The sequence below is a fragment of the Pongo pygmaeus genome, chromosome Y, assembly GCF_028885625.2.
Source record: "Pongo pygmaeus isolate AG05252 chromosome Y, NHGRI_mPonPyg2-v2.0_pri, whole genome shotgun sequence".
Classification (NCBI taxonomy): domain Eukaryota; kingdom Metazoa; phylum Chordata; class Mammalia; order Primates; family Hominidae; genus Pongo; species Pongo pygmaeus.
The window spans coordinates 1,296,106-1,312,500 of NC_072397.2; the positions used below are offsets into that span (position 1 = coordinate 1,296,106).

Here is a 16,395-nt window from a genome sequence, read left to right on the forward strand (position 1 = left end):
GACCTCACCTCTCCCACCCACCCCAAGGTTGGTCAGTCTGAATGGTGCAGCCAGGTGAGGACCTGGCAGAAGGCATCTGAAAAGCACGTGCTGTTACTAACACAGGGTTGCCCACCGTCCTGTGAGGCCCATGCACACCTCTCTCAGCCTCTGACCTAATTGTCCCCCTGGGGGTGGGGGACGCCAATATTTGGGAAAAGGGGCAGCATCCTGGTGCACGTAGGATGCTGGCACCTGTCTGGCAGTGCCTAAATGAAAGTACTGTTTTTCCAACGTGGGATAATTCCTTTTTTTTTTTTTTTGAGACAGAGTCTCACTCTGTCACCCAGGCTGGAGTGCAGTGGCACGATCTTGGCTCACCGCAACCTCCGCCTCCTGGGTTCAAGTGATTCTGCTGCCTTAGCGTGCTGAGTAGCTGGGATGACAGGTGCCCGCCACCACATTCGGCTAATTTTGGTATTTTTAGTAGAGACGGGGTTTCACTATGTGGGCCAGGCTGGTCTCAAACTCCTGACCTCAAGTGATCCGCCCACCTCGGCCTCCCAAAGTGCTGGGATTACAGGCGTGTGTCACCGCCATAAACACAAAATATGCTACTATCTGGCGCTGCTTGCCAAAGTCAACTGGGCTATGCAAGGAGGAACGGAACGGGAAGGAGAGATTGAACGGCGGAGTCAGGTGCACCTGCTTCCCCACGGGCTTCAGCTCCTCAGTGGTTTTCACTTAGGGCTCTCGCGCTTCAGACTTCTCATCCACGTTACGTAAAGATAACAACATGGGAAGAAACAACCACACACACACACACACACACACACACACACACACACACACACAAACCCTTTTGTTTTTGGGAACAGAGCGACGTGACCATGGTTCCTCTTTATAGAAATGGGACCTAAAGCGCCACAGCCGGCCTTGTGTGTGTGGCCTGGGATTCCCAGAAGAGCTCCCTCCACCTTTTCTCAGCTTTTTAGGGGGCAGATCTGACAAGGCCCAAGGAATTGGGGTTTCTAAGTGGACCTATACAAATGAGGTCTGAGGTGGCTGTGAGACCCGGGTCTGGGGTCTCCCTGGCACTGAGGGGGTGACTAGGGGCCACCGTGCTCATCCAGGCACCCATAAATGGCTTTAAAACACATTTAATTTATGCCTACTGTTCCATTATTGGAACGCTAAGCATTTGGGAGTTATTTATATCCCACGGCTCAAGGTCATCGCCAAGGTCTCATTGCAAACATTAAAAAACCGGCAACCTCAGGCATAAATGGGTTACGTGTGGCAGCCGCAGCTGCTTACCCTCTCTAAGGTTAACCTCAAGAGAGGCGCATTTCATGGAATGAGGTTTTTTTTGTTGTTTTTTTCTCTAAACAGTCTCGCTCTGTCGCTCACGCTGGAGTGCAGTGGTGTGATCTCGGCTCACTGCAAGCTCCACTTCCCAGGTTCACGCCATTTTCCTGCCTCAGCCTCCCGAGTAGCTGGGACTACAGGCGCCCGCCACCAAGCCGGGCTAATTTTTGTATTTTTAGTAGAGACGGGGTTTCACCGTGTTAGCCAGGATGGTCTCGATCTCTTGACCTCGTGATCCGCCTGCCTCGGCCTCCCAAAGTTCATGGAATGAGTTTTTAAAGGAAGGGTGGCTTGCAGCCCTGGAAAATTTGAGCATTTCTCCCCTAAGTGATGAAGCAGCTGTGCAAAGTCTTCCTCCCAGGGAATTTGCACTCCTGCTCTGCTCTAGCGTGAGGAGAACATGCCTCATGGAGTTTGCACCGTCTTCCCCCATGTTCTCACCCTACACGGACCCTCCCAGCCACCCTCTCTTCTCCCCTGACAATGCAGGACAAGAATAAAAGGCCAGCTCAGCAGCTCACCTGTGCAGAAGCAGCAGCAGAAGTAGCGGGTGAGAGCTCAGAGGGTCTGCAGGTAGCAGGATCCAACGCTTAAGTCTACGGCCGTGCCTCAGAGCCCGGGACTCAGGGGGCCAGCCACCAGCTTGCAAGCCGTAGCCACTCAAAGTGCTTGAGAAAGTGCTCGCGGGCAGCAGACGGCTGCCCTTCCAGTTCCATCTGTGCAGCAACCTTGCAAAGGCGGTTGCTTCACTGGGTGACCCACCAGTTGGCACAACCGTCTCCGAATGCAAATTCTGCAAACTCCACCTCCGAGCGCACAACCACGGTTGCCACTCAGGCTTAGGTGGAAAGGAAGTCTGCTGTGAAATTTCCTCTGTAACCGTCTGAACACTCATGTGCAGGGCTGAGCCCACTGGAGTAACGTCGCTCTGTCTCTGGGCAGTACCGTTAACGGCCCACCTCCGTATCACTGGCTCGCAGGGGGGCCCTGCTCTAAGACAACCCTGAGAGTGAGGAAAAGAGGGAGAATGATTTTCCTAAATTTTGTAACCAGCGGTGAAGAGCTGTGGCATTCTCCAGAACAGATTCCTGTTTCTTCTGAAATTAAAACAAAACAAAACAAAACAAGAACAGCACACGTTTCCTTTTAGACTCTAAAGCTGTGCTCATTGCGACATCTCTTGGTACACAGCCAGACGGTGACAAGCGAACAGACCTTGGGCACTGATCATTCCGGCTCTCACAGTTGGTCACGGGTGCTGCGGGCTCATATCCTCAACATCCCATGGGGGATCGGCCAGTTTCACGAGTGAGAACCAGGTTTCTGAGCTCTGGCATCCTGGCTCGTGAGGAGCAACGGTTGCTTCTTGTCACTCGTGGGAGGAGGTTGAGAGGGAAGGATCTGTCACCGACAAAGAATGAGCGAATATTGAACCAATGCTCAGGGAAAAGACATGGGAGAATCCCTCAAGCCAGGCTGGGTGTGGTGGCTCACGTCTGTAGTCCCAGCACTTTGGGAGGCCAAGGCGGGTGGATCACTTCAGGTCAGGAGTTCGAGACCAGCCTGGCCAACATAGGGAAATCCCGTCCCTACTAAAAATACAAAAATTAGCTGGGCATGGTGGTGGATGCCTGTAATCCCAGCTACTGGGAAGGCTGAGGCAGGAGAAATGCGTGAACCTGGGAGGTGGAGGTTGCAGTGAGCCAAGATCAGGCCATTGCACTCCAGCCTGGGTGACAGAGTGAGACTGTCTCAAAAAAAAAAAAAAAAAAAAAGGCCTGTCCTGGTGGCTCATGCCTGTAATCCCAGCACTTTGGGAGGCCAAGGCGGGAGGATCAATTGAGGTCAGGAGTTCGAGACAAGCCTGGCCAACATGACGAAACCCCGTCTCTACTAAAAATACAAAAATTAGCTGGGTGTGATGGTGGGCGCCTGTAGTTCCAGCTACTGGAGAGGCTGAGGCAAGAGAAAGACTTGAACCAGAGAGGCAGAGGTTGCAGTGAGTCGAGATCATGCCACTGCACTCCAGCCTGGGCAACAGAGAGAGACTCTGTCTCAAACAAACAAACAAACAAAAAAATCGAAATAATCCTTCAGGCCCCTGGTCACAGTGTTTTCTTCAACAGATCAATAAGCAGCTTTATATTATGTGCGTTTCTGTTTGAAAACACCTTATGAAGGTGGATCACCTGAGGTCAGGAGTTCGAGACCAGACTGGTCAACATGGAGAAACCCCGTCTCTACTAAAAATACAAAAAATAAGCTTGCGTGGTGGCGGGCACCTGTAATCCCAGCTATTTGGGAGACTGAGTCAGGAGGATCGCTTGAACCCGGGAGGTGAAGGTTGCAGTGAGCTGAGATGGCGCCACTGCACTCCAGCCTGCGCAACAAGAGCGAAACTCTGTCTCAAAAAATAAATAAATAAACAAATAAAAATAAAAATAATAAAATGGGGTACATAGACACCACGGAATAGCGTGAAGCCATGAAGAAGAATGAAATCATCTCCTTTGCAGCAACTTGGATCCAGCCAGAGGCCATTCTCCAAAGTGAATTAATACACAGACAGAAGGCCAAATATCACATGTTCTCACTTATAAGCAGGAGGTAAACATGGGGCACTCGTGGACATAAAGATGGGAACAACAGACCAGGCGTGGTGGCTCACGCCTGTAATCCCAGCACTGTGGGAGGCCGAGGTGGGTGGATCACCTGAGGTGAGGAGTTTGAGACCAGCCTGGCCAACATGATGAAACCCTGTCTCCACTAAAAATAAAAAAAATTAGCTGGGCGTGGTTACAGACACCTGTAATCTCAGCTACTCGGGAGGCTGAGGCAGGAGAATCACTTGAACCTGGGAAGCGGAGTTTGCAGTCTCTACTAAAAGTACAAAAATTACTCGAGCATGGTGGTGCATGTCTGTAATCCCAGCTACTCAGGAGGCTGAAGCAGGAGAATGGCTTGAACCCTGGAGGTGGAGCTTGCAGTGAGCCGCGATCGCGCCACTGCACTCCAGCCTGGGCAACAAGAGAGAAAACGTCGTCTCAAAAAAAAGAAAAAAGATGGGAACAAGAGGTATTACAGACGGCTAGAGAGGGGAGGGAGGGAGAGGAAGGGCTGAAAATCTATCTACTGGGTGCTGAGATCAGTAGCTACATCACAGACATCATTCATACCCAAAATCTCAGCGTCACACAATATACCCTTGTAACAAACCGGCATATGTACCCCCAGAATCTAAAATAAAGTAAAGGCCGGGCACGGTGCCCCATGCCTATAATCCCAGGACTTTGGGAGGCCGAGGTAGGCGGATCACCTGAGGTCAGGAGTTCAAGACCAGCCTGGCCAACATGGTGAAATCCTGTCTCTACTAAAAATACAAAAATTAGCCGGGTGTGGTCACAGACACCTGTAATCTCAGCTACTCCAGAGGCTAAGGCAGGAGAATCGCTTGTACCCGGGAAGTGGAGGTTGCAGTCTCTACTAAAAATACAAAAATTAGCCAGGCGTGGTGGCGTACTCCTGCAGTCTCAGCTACTCGGAAGGCTGAGGCAGGAGAATCGCTTGAACCCGGGAGGCAGAGGTTGCAGTGAGTCGAGATCGCGCCACTGCCCTCCAGCCTGGGCGTCAGAGTGAGACTCTGTCTCAGAAAAAAAAAAAGGAAAGAAAATCAAAGGCAGAGTCTATTCATCAGTTTATGAAGTGTTTGTCTTCAGGATTACAGTAGTCCCTCCTTCTTCACGGTAGACGTAGTCAATAAAGTCGGAGCAAACACTGAGTTAACAAATACAAACCATCCTGCAAAGAGTCCACACTTAGACGCCTGTAACTTTTGTACCTCTGGTCCCCAAATTTTTCACAGCCGATCCATACATAACCTGATTTTACGTGTGTTTCTGTTTAAAAAGCCTTCCGGAGTCGATATTGTGGATGCATTCACATTGAACTCACAGCCAACGGCATTATAACTCATGCCTGGGCAAAGTGTCTCTAACACACCTCTTTTCTCCATAAGATGCACAGCAGTCTTCATGGAGTTAGGGATGCTAGGCAGCTCTGCAGCCTGTGGGGCATTTGAAGCAGAAATCGCCAACAAAATGCACAAAAATGTAAAAACACCTGGCACTCAGTATACCCCCAAAAGGACATTTGTTTGCAATGTGAGCTGATCCCAGAAGGCCCCCATTTTTCACCACTGTGTGCCTGTTTTTGAACGTTTGCAAAACCATCATGAGTCCTGGTTTTGGGGTTCCAAATAAATGTTAGTGCGTGGAGGAATTCACAGATACAGAATTCGAGAATAATTTGCATTTCTTTCTTTTTTCAGTCTGTCTCACCCAGGCTGGAGTGCAGTGGTGCGATCATAATTCACAGCAGCCTCCAACTCCTAGCCTCAAGTGATCCTCCTTCCTCAGCCTCCTAAGTAGCTGGGACTACGGGAGCATACCGCCACACCTAATTTTTTTTTGTTTTTGAGACAGAGTCTCACTCTGTCGCCCAGGCTGGAGTACAGTGGCACAATCTTGGCTCACTGCAACCTCCGCCTCCAAGGTTCAAGCCATTCTCCTGTCTCAGCCTCTGGAGTAGCTGGGATTACAGGCATGTGCTACCATATCCAGCTAATTTTTTTTATTTTTAGTAGACACGGGGTTTCACCGTGTTGATCGGGCTGGTCTTGAGCTCCTGACCTCAGGTGATCCACCTGCCTTGGCCTCCCAAAGTGCTGGGATTACAGGTGTGAGCCATCTTGCCCGGCCGCACCTGGCTAATTTAAAAAAAAATTTTTTTTTGTAGAGTCCGGGCGTAATGGCTTATGCCTGTAATCCCAGCACTTTGGGAGGCTGAGGCGGGCGGATCACGAGGTCAGGAGATCGAGACCATCCTGGCTAACACGGTGAAACCCCGTCTCTACTAAAAAATACAAAAAATTAGCTGGGCGTGGTGGCGGGTGCCTGTAGTCCCAGCTACTTGGGAGGCTGAGGCAGGAGAATGGCGTGAACCCAGGAGGCAGAACTTACAGTGAGCCGAGATCGTGCCACTGCACTCCAGCCTGGGCGACAGAGCGAGACTCTGTCTCAAAAAAAAAAAAAATTTTTTTTGTAGAAATGGGATCCTCTGTGTTGCCCAGGCTGGTCTTGACCTCCTGGGCTCAAGCCATCCTCCTGCCTTGGCCTCCCAAAACTCTGGGATGACAGACATGAGCCACTGCACTGGATGGACTGAATCATGAGAATTGATTATCTTTACTGCTAACCAGAAATCAGAAAGAAGTGAAACAGCTGTCCCAAGGCAGACTCAGGGTCACATGGCATTTGGAAGAGAGTCCTTTGAAAATGGGCTCTTCACAGCGAAAGCTATGATGTTCTCTCTGCCCAAGTGTTGTTCAAATAAGTGGATGTCATAGGAATATTTGGACACCTTCTTCAGCTTCCTGTGAGGATGACCGATGGAGTAGGAGGATGTGGCCTGTAATCCCAGCACTTATGTATTATTATTATTATTATTATTATTTTTGAGATGGAGTCTCACTCTGTCACCCAGGGTGGAGTGCAGTGGTGTGATCTCAGCTCACTGCCACCTCCGCCTCCTGGGTTCATGCAATTCTCCTGCCTCAGCCTCCTGAGTAGCTGGGATGACAGGTGCCCACCACCACACTTGGTTAATTTTTTGTATTTTTAGTAGAGATGGGGTTTTGCCATGTTGGCCAGGCTGATCTCAAACTCCTGACCTCAGGTGATCTGCCCACCTCGGTCCCCCAAAGTGCTGGGACTACAGGTGTGGTGGCGGGTGCCTGTAATCCAAGCTACTAGGGAGGCTAAGGTAGGAGAATCACTAGGACCCGGGAGGTGGAGGTTGCAGTGAGCTGAGATTGCGTCATCGCACTCCAGCCTGGGCAACAAGAGTGAAACTCTGTCCAAAAATAAATAAATAAATAAATAAATAAGAAAATGGGGTACATAGACACCATGGAACAGTATGCAGCAGTGAAAAAGAACGAAGTAATGTCCTTGCACCTCGAAATCGTGTAATTACGTAATGGAATCATGTAGTTTCGCCTTGCAAAGCTGTGCAGAGATGGGACAGCTCCCGTCAGAAAGACACGAAGCTTATGGCTTGTGGAGGTCACGGGCTGGACATTCAGAGGGAAGAGGAGTATGACCAGGAGGGCTTGGGCTGCCCAGCCCAGATCCACTGTCTCTAAGATACATAACCCTGGACTGTGTCAGCAGAGGCAGAAAGAGGAGATCCAGTTGCAGGTACTGGGGTGGTCAGCAGCTGGCTCATTGGTGCCATTTGTGGGATCCGTGCCTCTTCTTTCCCCATAGAAAGGGAAAGAGGCAGCCGGGCGTAGTGGCTCACGCCTGTAGTCCCAGCATTTTGGGAGGCCATGGCGGGCAGATCACAAGGTCAAGAGTTCGGGACCAGCCTGGCCAATATGGTGAAACCCCGTCTCTACTAAAAATACAAAAATTAGCCGGGCATGGTGGCAGACACATGTAATCTCGGGTACCGGGGAGGCTGAGGCAGGAGAATCACTTGAACCCAGGAGGCGGAGGTTGCAGTGAGCAGAGATCACGCACTCCAGTCTGGGTGACAGAGTGAGACTCTGTCTCAAAAAAAAGAAAAAAGAAAAGAAAAAGAAAGGGAAGGAGGCTTCAAAGTCCTGAGAACGCCACTGCTGCCATCGTTCCAAGCTGGAAGTTGCTAGGACACCTCTGAAGCTTTGTGCTGAGGAAACTCAGACGGGCTTAGCTCCTAGGCTGAACTCAACAGGTCGTCCTGTGAAAACTTCTGTATTAACAAAGGAAAGGACTCACCAGAAAGCAACAGCTATTATCCTGGGCTTGGCAGCAAACAAGAGGACAGGTAGTGAAAGTCCTGCAGCCTTTCTTCATTTTTATTTTTTTGAGATGGAGTCTTTCTTGCTCTGTTGCCCAGGCTGGAGTGCAGTGGCGTGATCCTGGCTCACTGCAAACTCCGCCTCCTGGTTTCGAGTGATTCTCTGCCTCAGCCTCCTGAGTAGCTGGGACTACAGGCGCCCACCGCCACACCTGGCTAATTTTTGTATTTTTAGTATAGATGAGGTTTCACTGTGTTGGCCAGGCTGGTCTTGAACTCCTGAACTCAGGTACTCCGCCCGCCTCGGCCTCCCAAAGTGCTGGGATTACAGGTGTGAGCCACTGCACCCAGCCCTGTGGTCTAATTTTGAAAGTCCAAAATCATTTGTTTCTAAAGTTTGCCCTTGAGCTAAAGTGCCAGTGTATGTATGTAATACTTGATTTGGTTATAAATCATATTTCAAGATAGATCTTAGTGTAGTAGGTTATATAACTAAAAAGTCTTAAGCTGCTAAAACAGTATTTTTCAGAGTTGTGAAATGCAGTATGGGACTAATTATTATTATTATTTTCCTTCTCTAAGTCTAAAGATAAACTATGAAATGTTCCGTCATGGTGTTTGAAGGGTCCTTCCAATCTTAAAGATTCATGTTAGCTGGTGAGACCCTGTCTCTACTAAAAATATGAAAATTAGCTGGGAGTGGTGGCAGGCACCTGTAGTCCTAGCTACTCGGGAGGCTGAGGTAGGAGAATTGCTTGAACCTAGGGGTTGGAGCTTGCAGTGAGCCGAGATCGCGCCAGTGCACTCCAGCCTGGGTGACAGAGCGAGACTCTCTCTCAAAAAAAAAAAAAAAAAAAAAAAAAAAGACTCATGTTGGCTGGTGAAACCCCATCTCTACTAAAAATACAAAAATTAGCTGGGTGTGGTGGCGGGCGCCTGTAGTCCCAGCTACTCGGGAGGCTGGGGTGGGAGAATCGCTTGAACCTGGGAGGTGGAGGTTGCAGGGTTGCAGTGAGCTGAGATCACACTCCAGCCTGGGTGACAGAGCGAGACTCCATCTCAAAAAAAAAAAGATTAGTGTTGATTTTCACTATCTCATAACGTAGGCTACAAAAATAGTTTAGAGTATGGAGCCAAGGGTGTTTTGTTTGGTCAGGAGTACGTGTAAGCAACAGAACACTTACCAAAAGATGTAAACTGTCTCGTAATAGATTAATGTGTTTCTTTTTCATCAAAGTGCTAAATATCAGTTAACCCAATAGCAAGTTAAAAGAAAAAATATGTGAGTCAGGTGAAAAATTCTGATAATGTCCTAAAGACAAGTTTATTATTTTTTAATGTGCATAATATAATGTTGCAGCATAAAATTTTAAAAAATAAAATTGTTTACCCCCCAAAAAAAGATATATTGTTACATGAATTGGTGTTCTCCAGAGAAAAGAACCAATAGAATATATTTTTATATATACATAAGAGATAAATTTTTATCTGTGGGTGCAAGGTTTATATATATAAATATATGTGTTTTATTATATATATCTTTAGGTAGATAAGGACATATGCCTATATATTTCTTTATATAATTTATACATATTTATATATTCTATACATATTTACTTATTTATAAATACATACATATATATATTTTAACAACTATACAATATATGAGGCTTCTTGGAAGAAATTGACTCATAGCATTATGGGAGATTGAGGTGTCCCACAATCTGCTGGGTGAAAAGCTGGAGACCTGGAAGAGCCAAAGGTGTGAGTTCCAGTCTGAGTCTGAACTTCTACCCAGTAGAGCCGAGGATATGAGTTCCCATCTGAGTCTGAAGACCTGAGACCCAGGAGGGCTGAGGGTGTGAGCTCCAGTCTGAATCTGAAGGCCTGAGACCGAGGAGAGCCAAGAGTGTGAGTTCCAGTCTGAGTCTGAAGGCCTCAGACTCAGGAGAGCTAAGGGTGTGAGTTCTAGTGTGAGTCTGAAGGCCTGAGACCCAGGAGAGCTGAGGGTGTGAGTTCTAGTGTGAGTCTGAATTTCTGAGACCCAGGAGAGCAGAGGTGGTGAGTTCCTGTCTGAGTCTGAAGGCCTGAGACCCAGGAGAGCAGAGGGTGTGAATTCTAGTGTGAGTCTGAAGGCCTGAGACCCAGGAAAACTGAGGGTGTGAGTTCCTGTCTGAGTTTGAAGGCCTGAGACCCAGGAGAGCTAAGGGTGTGAGTTCTAGTGTAAGTCTGAATTTCTGAGACCCAGGAGAGCAGAAGGTGTGAGTTCCTGTTTGAGTTTGAAGGCCTGAGACCCAGGAGAGCTGAGGGTGTGAGTTCTAGTGTGAGTCTGAAGGCCTGAGACCCAGGAGAGCTGAGGGTGTGAGTTCTAGTGTGAGTCTGAATTTCTGAGACCCAGGAGAGCAGAGGGTGTGAGTTCCTGTCTGAGTTTGAAGGCCTGAGACCGAGGAGAGCTGAGGGTGTGAGTTCTAGTGTGAGTCTGAAGGCCTGAGACCCAGGAGAGCTTAGACTGTGAGTTCCAGTCTGAAGGCCTGAGACCCAGGATAACTGAGGGTGTGAGTTCCAGTCTGAAGGCCTAGGGAGACCAACATCACAGCTGAAAGCCCATCAGGCAGAAGGAATTCCCTCTTAGTTTCTGAGGAGACGGCTGTGCATAGCTGTCCACCTGCTTGACCTCTCTGTGGGGCAGCTGCAGACCCTCGGGCCGGGTGCTACAGACCGATGTGGTTAAGTCAGGCTCATTTCAGCCTCTCATGGGGCCATGTGTCGTATTTTGTGAGTCCAGGTTGCAGGTTGCAGGGAAAAATGTGTTCATCTCTCTGACATGGGGTTTGAAGGTGTCTGAGCCAATCTGAGCTGATCCGAGGACGCCAGCTGAACCCCAGTGAGTTTAGTGACCGCCGTAAGGTTGTTTGAAGCTGTTTCTCTGAAGGAAACCAGGAACAGGATGTGTTCATGTCCCAGGAGAGCTGAGGGCCTGATGTTGAGAGAGGAACGGAAAACCGACAGGGCCTGGAGGAAGAGAGGGACAGAAATAGCAGCCCCGGCCAGGCCCCCACGTCTGCCCTGGGAAATAAGGCTGCCTGCTTCCAGGGGATCCTGTAAAGCCTGCTGTTGACCCGTAGGTTCCTGGCTGTTAGCAGCTGCCCTCCCAATGTGCCCACCCAAGGGACAGAGAGACAAGGTGGCCTGGGGTTGTGGTGGGGCCCAAGCCATCGTGCCAGCTTCTCTGCTGAGTATGCAAGGTTTCAGGGCTGAGTATGCCCTGAATTTTTGGGGGGTGTTCACTCAGGCCTGGGTGGCCCAGGCAGTCCCAGGAATAGAATCCCAGTCCCAAAATCAAAGCATACCCGTGCAGGCCAAGTGTGGAGATGTTAGTCTATTTGCAGCAATCGGTTTAGGGATGGAGAGTGTGTTTAATGCTGCTTCTCATACCCCTTTTTAAAAATACTTGTAGGTTCACCTCCTGAATGTGGGAAATGAAGCTCATTTGCAAATAGGGTCTTTGTAGATGCGAGAAAGGTTAGGATCTAGAGGGCTGTAGGCTCAGTTCTTCCTGCAACACGTCCTAAGCAAAATCCCGGGAATAGGCCAGGCACAGTGGCTCACGCCTGTAATCCCAGCACTTTGGGAGGCTGAGGCGGGCAGATCACTTGAGGTCAGGAGTTTGAGACCGGCCTGACCAACATGGCAAAACCCTGTCTCTACTAAAAATACAATTAGTCGGGCGTGCTGGCATGCACCTGTAATCCCAGCTACTCAGGAGGCTGAGGCAGGAGAATGGCTTGAACCTGGGAAGCGGAGGTTGCAGTGAGCCGAGATCATGCCATTGCACTCCAGCCTGGGCAACAGAGTGAAACTTAGTCTCAAAAAGAAAAAAAAAAAAAAGGCCAGGTGGGATGGCTCATGCCTGTAATCCCAGCACTTTGGGAGGTCGAGGCAGGTGGATCACCTGAGGTCAGGAGTTTGAGAACAGCCTAACCAACATGGCAAAACCCTGTCTCTACTAAAAATACAATTAGTCGGGCGTGCTGGTGCACACCTGTAATCCCAGCTACTCAGGAGGCTGAGGCAGGAGAATGGCTTGAACCTGGGAGGCAGAGGTTGCAATTGCACTCCAGCCTGGGCAACAGAGAGAAACTTAGTCTCAAAAAGGAAAAAAAAAAAAAAAAAAAAAGGCCGGGTGCGGTGGCTCACGCCTGTAATCCCAGCACTTTGGAAGGTCGAGGCAGGTGGATCACCTGAGGTCAGGAGTTCGAGAACAGCCTGACCAACATGGTGAAACCCCATCTCTACTAAAAATACAAAAATTAACCAGATATGTTGGCACGTGCCTGTCATCCGAGCTATTCGGGAGGCTGAGGCAGAAGAATCCCTTGAACCTGGGAGGCGGAGGTTGCAGTGAGCCCAGATTGCGCCATTGCACTCCAGCCTGGGCAACAAGAGTGAAACTCTATCTCTCTCTCACACACACACACACAAGAAAAAAAGATTCTGGGCATGGATAGAGATGGGGAATAGGAAAGAAAGAGAAAGAGAAGAAAACACAGCATGGGTGGGGTCCAAAGAGTCACCCAGGGCTCCATCGCCCTGAGACCTTTGAGGGATCATGTGGGACCCGCCTCAGAGCTCTCCCTCTGAGACAAGTGAAGGATGGACATTGTGGGCTGAGCTGGTTTCCTCTGAACCTGGGGCAGCAGAGAAGATGGATGTGACTATGCGAGGCCTATCTGGCACCATACTGCAGGTCACCCCGGGGGTGTTTTTGGCAGACGCAGGTCTCACTGAGCCTCTGGGATCCTTGTCTTATGAGATGAATCTTTACCGATCTGTGTGCACTATTAACCTCTTAATCTTGCATGATTGAGGGCCAAGCCTATTGCAGCGAAAGGCTGGTGGATGCTTGTGGGGTGAGAAGCCGAGTGTATTTTGGAGGTACGATGCCTTGGGGCCGTTCCTCGTGTGAGTGAGGCGGTATTGGTTACCGATAGTTACTGGCCTCTGATGTGCCAGGTGAATGCACAGACTTTCTGTCATCAAACATTTGTGTTACAAGAACGCTCAGGGCCACGTGCGGTGGCTCATGCCTGTAATCCCAGCACTTTGGGAGGCTGAGGCAGGCAGATCACTTAAGGTCAGGAGTTCGAGACCAGCCTGACCAACATGGTGAAACCCCGTCTCTACTAAAAATACAAAAAATTACCCAGGCATTGGGGCAGGTGCCTATAACCCCAGCTCCTTGAGAAGCTAAGGTGAGAGAATGGCTTGAACCCGGGAGGTAGAGGTTGCAGTGAGCCGAGGTCGCGCCACTGCACTCCAGCCTGGGCAACAAGAGCACAACTCCATCTCAAAAAAAAAAAAAAAAAAGGCCAGGCGCGGTGGCTCATGCTTGTAATCCCAGCACTTTGGGGGGCTGAAGCAGGTAGATCACCTGAGGTCAGGACTTCGAGACCAACCTGGCCAACATGATGAAACCTCGTCTCTACTAAAATTACAAAAATTAGCCAGGTGTGGTGGCACATACCTGTAGTCCCAGCTACTCGGGAGGCTGAGGCATGAGAATCACTTGAACCTGGGAGGCGGAGGTTGCAGTGAGCCGAGATCGCACCACTGCACTCCAGCCTGGGTGACAGAGCAGGACTCTGTCTCAAAACAAAAACAAAAACAAAAACAAAAACACTCAGAATGGTTGTGCCATTGGCCCAAAGCCCTGGTGGATCCCAAAGTCTGTTTCTTTCTAATGGCGTGATTTCCTTTCTCGTGGCAAATCCCACTCCAAGATCCCACAGAACCCCACCTGGCATTCCGTATCTCCTTCCTGGGATGGGGGTCCCTGTTCTGTGCCTGCAGTATTAGTCCATTGTCACACTGCTATAAAGATTGGCCTGAGACTGGGTAATTGATAAAGGAAAGAGGGTGCATTGACTCATAGGTCCACATGGCTGAGGAGGCCTCAGGAAACTTACGGTCCTGTCCGAAGGCGAACGGGAAGCAGGCACCTTCTTCTTAAGGTGGCAGCAGAGGAAGAGCGTGTGGAGGGAGAACTGTCAGTTATAAAACCAGCAGGCCGGGCGCGGTGGCTCACGCCTGCAATTCCAGCACTTTGGGAGGCCGAGGAGGGTGGATCATGAGGTCAGGAGATGAGAGGCTAACACAGTGAAACCCCATCTCTACTAAAAATACAAAAAATTAGCCCGGCGTGGTGGCGGGCACCTGCAGTCCCAGCTACTCAGGAGGCTGAGGCAGGAGAATGGCGTGAACCCGGGAGGTAGAGCTTGCAGTGAGCCGAGATGGAGCCACTGCACTCCAGCCTGGGCAACAGAGCGAGACTGTCTCAAAACAAACCCAAAAGAGGGCCGGGCACAATGGCTCACGCCTGTCATCCCAGCACTTTGGGAGGCCGAGGCGGGTGGATCATGAGGTCAGGAGGTGAGAGGCTAACATGGTGAAACTCCATTTCTACTAAAAATACAAAAAATTAGCCGGGTGTGGTGGAGGGTGCCTGTAGTCCCAGCTACTCGGGAGGCTGAGGCAGGAGAATGGCATGAACCCGGGAGGTGGAGGCTGCAGTGAGCCGAGATCGCACCACTGCACTCCAGCCTGGACGACACAGTGCGACTCCGTCTCAAAAAAAAAAAAGAAAAAAAAAAGCAAAGCGGTTACGTTGACTCACATATCCACACGGCTGAGGCCTCAGGAAACTTATAGTCATGGCAGAAGGTGAATGGGCAGCAGGCACCTGCTTCAGAAGGTGGCAGCAAAGAGAGCTCATGTGGAGAGAGAACTGTCAATCACTTATAAAACCAGCAGGTCTCTCGAAAACTCATTCACTGTGCTGAGTAGAGAGTGGGGAAAACCTCCCTCATGATCCAATCACGTCCCTCCCTCAACACGTGGGAATTACAATTAGAGACAAGATTTGGGTGGAGACACCGAGACAAACCATAGCCTCTGCTAATGCCTGGCTGATGTAAGTGACTTATGTGCTTTCTTCTACCCCCAAACACATCCTTCAGGCCGGTGGAGGCCAAAATATTTCTCCACTCTTCCCTACGCACCCAGAACAGTGTCTGGCACGCCAGAGATACCCCATCACTAATTTCTGCATGGGAATAAAGCAGGAAATAGAGCATGTCGGCCGGGCGCAGTGGCTTACACCTGTCATCCCAGCACTTTCAGAGGCCGAGGCAGGTGGATCACCTGAGGTCAGGAGTTCGAGACTATCCCGGCCAACATGGTGAAATCCCGTATCTACTAAAAATACAAAAAATAGCTGGGTGTGGTGGCGGGCACCTGTAATCCCAGCTATTTGGGAGGCTGAGGCAGGAGAATCGCTTGAGCCTGGGAGGGGGAAGTTGCAGTGAGCTGAGATTGAGATTGCGCCACTGCACTTCAGCTTGGGTAACAGAGTGAGACTCTGTCTCAAAAAAAAAAAAGAGACAAGAAAGGAGGAAGGAAAGAGAGAGAAAGAAATAAAAAGAGAAAGAGAAAAGAGTACAAGAAGCAAGAAAGGAAGGAGAGAGAAAGAAAGAAAGAAAGAAAGAAAGAGAGAAAGAAAGAGAGAGAAAGAGAGAAAGAAAGAAAAGAAGGAAGGCAGGAAGGAAGGAAGGAAGGGGAGAGAGAATGAAAAAGGAAAGAAATAGAGAAAGAAGAAAGAAAGAAAGAAAGAAAAAGAAGGCAGGAAGGAAGGAAGGGGAGAGAGAATGAAAAAGAAAAGAAAGAGAAAAGAATACAAGAAGGAAGGAGGGAAGGAGAGAGAAAGAAAGAGGAAAAGAAAAGGAAGGAAGGAACGGGAGAGAGAGAACGAAAAAGAAAGGAAAGAAAGAAAGGAAAGGAAAGAAGGAAGGAAGGAAAGAAGGAAGGCAGGAAAGAAGGAAGGCAGGAAAGAAGGAAGGAAGGAAAGAAGGAAGGAAGGAAAGAAGGAAGGAAGGAAAGAAAGAAAGGAAGGAAAGAAAGAAAGGAAGGAAGGAAAGAAGGAAGGAAGGAAAGAAGGAAGGAAGGAAAGGAAAGAAGGAAGGAAGGAAAGGAAAGAAGGAAGGAAGGAAAGAGGGAAGGAAGGAAAGAGGGAAGGAAGGAAAGGAAAGAAGGAAGGAAGGAAAGAAGGAAGGAAGGAAAGGAAAGAAGGAAGGAAAGAAGGAAGGAAAGAAGGAAGGAAGGAAAGAAGAAAGGAAGGAAAGAAGGAAGGAAGGAAGGAAGGAAGGAAGGAAG

General features: G+C 49.4%; 1 protein-coding gene across 1 annotated transcript in view; it reads right to left on the reverse strand.

Moving 5' to 3' along the window:
• LOC129025975 (P2Y purinoceptor 8) overlaps positions 1-2,500 on the reverse strand; it is a 65,024-nt gene extending 62,524 nt beyond the window's left edge. The window contains exon 1 of the mRNA XM_054473507.1: positions 1,869-2,500. The gene's annotated coding sequence lies outside the window, so the exon portion shown is untranslated. The remainder of the gene's footprint in view (positions 1-1,868) is intronic.
• Between the last annotated feature and the right edge of the window lie 13,895 nt (positions 2,501-16,395).